Source organism: Pteronotus mesoamericanus, unplaced genomic scaffold (assembly GCF_021234165.1).
Source record: "Pteronotus mesoamericanus isolate MK-2021 breed Mesoamerican mustached bat unplaced genomic scaffold, CSHL_Meso_final scaffold_705, whole genome shotgun sequence".
Taxonomy (NCBI): Eukaryota; Metazoa; Chordata; class Mammalia; order Chiroptera; family Mormoopidae; genus Pteronotus; species Pteronotus mesoamericanus.
Window position 1 is genome coordinate 17782145 of NW_026555326.1, and position 4278 is coordinate 17786422.

Consider the following 4278-nt stretch of genomic DNA (forward strand, 5'->3'; position numbering starts at 1 on the left):
GCCCACGGGGTGACGCCCTCGGGAGTCTCCGAGGCGCTGCGGCGGGAGTGGAGCAAAGCCGGGCGAGATCGTTTGCTGCCTCACTGTATTCGGAATCAACCAATTCACGGGTTTCAAACGTTGCTAACAAGCAACGTGGACTCCACTTCTACGGTTTTCCGAGGTTTGGGAGTCTGCACGGCAGTCCAACGGGCAACAGGGGCGTGGCTCCACCTAGCGGTGACTGAGAGCTTGCTCTCCAGTGCTTTGAGAGACTGGTTTCCGTGGGTCTCTGTGGCGCAATCGGTTAGCGCGTTCGGCTGTTAACCGAAAGGTTGGTGGTTCGAGCCCACCCAGGGACGCCCTTGCTGCTCTTTCGAAACACAAGCCAAGTGTTTGTGGCTTTTCTGAGCACCTTCTGTTTTAACCATAACCGAAAAAGGCTTCCTCACTATTATCTTCTTGCCTTCTGCGTTGTTTTTACTAGTATTTTCTGAACACCTGTATACTTTTCATGTTGAATTGTTTCTGTCATTGTGAGGTTACAAATAACTCTGTACTCATCATTATTGTACACCTGGCCACTTGTTCAAGTATTTTTAAAATTTATTTTTATTGTATTTTTTATTTACCCCCCCTTATACTCCCCTCCCCACCATAATCAAAACACTTATCCATGTCCATGAGTCCTTTTTCCTTTTTACTCACTACCTCTACCCGCTACCTGTCCCCCCAGAGCTGTCAGCTTGCTCTCTATGAGTCTGTCTCTATTTTGCTTGTTAGTTGGGTTTGTTCATTTAAGTCCACATATGAGTGAAATCATATGCTATTTGTCTTTCTCTGACTGGCTTATTTAACTTAACATAATGTCCTCCAGGTCCATCCATGCTGTCACAAAGGGTAAAATTTTCTTCTTTTTTATGGCTGGATAGTATTCCATTGTGTAAATGTCCCATAGTTGTTTTATTCACTCATCTACTGATGGGGACTTCGGCTGCTTCCGTATCTTGGCTATTGTAAATACACTGCAATGAACATAGGAGTTCTTATGTTCTTTCCAATTAGTGTTTTGGGGTTCATTGGATAAATTCTCAAGTACCTCTATAAGGAAGAGCCACGGAAGAGCAGTTGTTCTATCTATGGCAGTGTTTACATGTTTTCTATAGGATTCCATTTTCTCTCCTTTTATTGACTTACTACATATCACCCTTTTTCTCTGTCATTTCAGCGACTGGGTTAGGTTCCATAGCACAGATCTGTAACTTACCACAGCCCACCTTCACGAGGCAGCGTACCTCTTCCCATTTCTCCCCCACCTGCCTTTGTGCTGTGGTTGCCATGCATTGCACTTTACATATGTCATGAACCCCACAGTCCATTATTATTACTGTTGCTTCATCTGTCCCACATTTTTAAAGAGATGTAAATAATAAGAAAAACATCTTACATCTTATATATTTTATAGTATATATTATATATACATTTTATACCATTTCTGTCGTCCTTGATCTCTTTGCCTACACCCAGACTTTCATCTGGTATCAGTGTCCTCCATGAAAGACTCCTTTCACATTTATTGTAGTGTAGGTCTGCTGGTGATGAAGTTTTTCAGCATTTGTGTGTCCATAATATGGTCATCATTTGCCTTCACTTTTGAAAGATTTGGCGGGGAGGCATAGAATTCCACTTTGACTCCCCCCAACAGTCCTTTAAAGCAGCTTTTCCATGATCTTCTCACCTGACCACTCTTTCTGATGAGAAATCTGACATAATCTTTGTTTTTGTTTTCTGTATGTCCCATGTCTCTTTCCTCTGGCAGCTTTGGAGGTTTTTGCTCTTTCAGTGGATTTGAGCAATTTTATTATGATGTGATTAGATGTGGTTTTCTTTATGTTTCTTGCACTCACTCATTGAGTTCATCTGGCGCCCTCGTTTGGTGGATTTGCAATTTTTATCGTGATTGAAAAGTTTTCTGTCGCTGTTTCTTCAAAAATTGTTTTTTATCCCCCAGGCTTTTCAGACTCCAGTAACTCATATATTAGACTTTTTTCAAGTTGCCCTATTGCTAACTGATTCCCAAGGACGAATGAACCCAAGGACAAAAGAAGCCGCTCTCCCCGCCCTCCCTCCCCTCTTCTCTGATGCCCCGACCAAATCCTTTCGAGCAAATCCTTTCGTCTCAGGGCTTCTCAGGCAACCTCTCAGCAAAGGGGATCTCTGGGCAAAACAGGCCCATTCAGTTCCTGCCTGGGCTGCTGTAAAGCCATTGACAGAGGCCTCTGACCATGACCATCTAACAGATTTAGTCAAATCCCAGCCAGAGTCTGGGACATAGGCAGGCTGTCCTGAAGTACCTCTTTTGCTCTGCTGCCAGACCTGAATAGGTTAGTGGTGACACTTGATGTGACCACAGCCATCTTCATAGATGCCATTAAGAACTGGAACATGGTCTACAGACATACCACTCTGAACATGCCCGATCTGGTCTGATCTCATCATTGGAACATGAAGACAAAAACCCTAAAAAAATAAATTTTTATTTTTTATTATTTTTAAAGTTGAACTTTTTCTGTCTCCCACATCTGAGTGTACGAGATTACAGTGTGATATTGATTGGACTATAATTTACCACAATTACTTTGCTAATATTTGGCATTTTCCATAACATTAAAAATATACCTACCCTGTTACCTGGTAGTATTACTTCTAATTATTTCCAAAGACAAATGAATACATACATCCAAAAAGCATTCTAAAAAAAGTTCATAGCAATGTCATTTGTAGTAGGGTAAAACTGGATAAAACCCAAATGTCCATTGACAGAAGTGATCTATAAACCCTGGCTGGTGTGGCTCAGTAAACTGAGTGCAGACCTGCAAGCCAAAGAGTCACTGGTTCGATTCCCAGTCAGGGCATGTGCCTGGGTTGTGGGCCAGGTCCCCACTGAGGGACGTGTGAGAGGCAACCGCACACTGATGTTACTCTCCCTCTCTTTCTCCCTCCCTTCCCCTCTCTCCAAAAATAAATAAAATCTTTAAAAAAATAAGTGATATATAAATCCTTGTATTCACAAAATGGATTAATACTCCACCATAAAAACAATCACCTGTCTCTCTCCTCCTCCTCTTCCTTTTCTTCCTCTCCTACTCCTCCATTTTATTCCTACTCCTCCTTTTTCTTTTTTCTGTCCAGATCCCTGGGATTACTTAAAGTGGTGCTGTTTTCTCTGACTCTTAGCAACTACCCTCTTCCCCAGCTTCTCAGTCTCTTGTTTCTTACCCAAAACTGGCAAGTGCTCTGAGAGGAAAAGGCAGCAAATCAGTTTCATTTCAGTGAGCTTCGTGCTCTCTTTCTGAAGCTAATCATGCGGGTTCTAGCTGCAAACTGAATTCCTTTAATTCAGACTTTATTTAATTGTTTTCAGAGTGAGTGCTGTTCTGCTACGAATACTCCATCATAAGTGAAATGGGCAATCTTTTACATCTTCCAAATAAATTATATTTTTCCTTCTTTATTTTCTTAAAAACAAAACAAAAACGGTTACAGGCATTACTGGTACATTCAGGGACTTTTTTTAATTATACTCGTGTTAAGTCTGACTGGATATTAAAAGCTCTTGCTAGAAGTGTGTGCCAAAGATTGTCTACTGTGAGCTAAACAATCATCACAACTGTGATGTCCAAGAATTCTTCTCTGACACTAAAATCACCATCAAAATCATAAAATAACCACTTTTCCAGATGCTGGTCACTAATATGGGGAAATAAGATCAACCAAACCATTTAACACTCTAATTTATTCTGGTGAATGTTGAATGTCAGCAGTGGTGCAGTTAGAAGTAGAAACAGAAGACATAACAATAATAGCTTTCTTAGAGCTCTATTGTGTGACCAGCATGGTTCCACAGTGCTTTACCATGTAATAACTTACTTAGTCTGCTGAAAACCCTGACAGGGTGTAGGCTATCACCATGCCTTTTTGCAGATGAGAACACTGAGGCATTGAAAGGCTGAGCTAAGATTCCCAAGGGTTCCATCCTTTTAATGCTGAGAACCAGCACTCAGACCTAGGCAGTTTGCCTGCAGAGCTCTTGCTCTTAGCCATCATGCTCAGTGATAAGGGAGAAGACTTCATTAAGATTTGCCTTCCCCTCTTCTTGATCAAACTCCAAGATTTTGAGAAGAAAAAGATTAAAATTAATGCCTACAAAACACTCAAACATAGTTAATTAAATAAAGAAGAAGAGGAGGAAGAACGAACATAACCATTTAGTCTTCCCCAGTAACAGACTCCATGGCT

At 41.3% G+C, this 4278-nt stretch overlaps 1 non-coding gene across 1 annotated transcript; it reads left to right on the plus strand.

The window, feature by feature from the left end:
• Window positions 1-267: 267 nt before the first annotated feature.
• Window positions 268-341, plus strand: TRNAN-GUU (transfer RNA asparagine (anticodon GUU)). The gene has a single exon. It is a non-coding gene; the product is annotated as a tRNA-Asn (tRNA).
• Window positions 342-4278: the final 3937 nt, after the last annotated feature.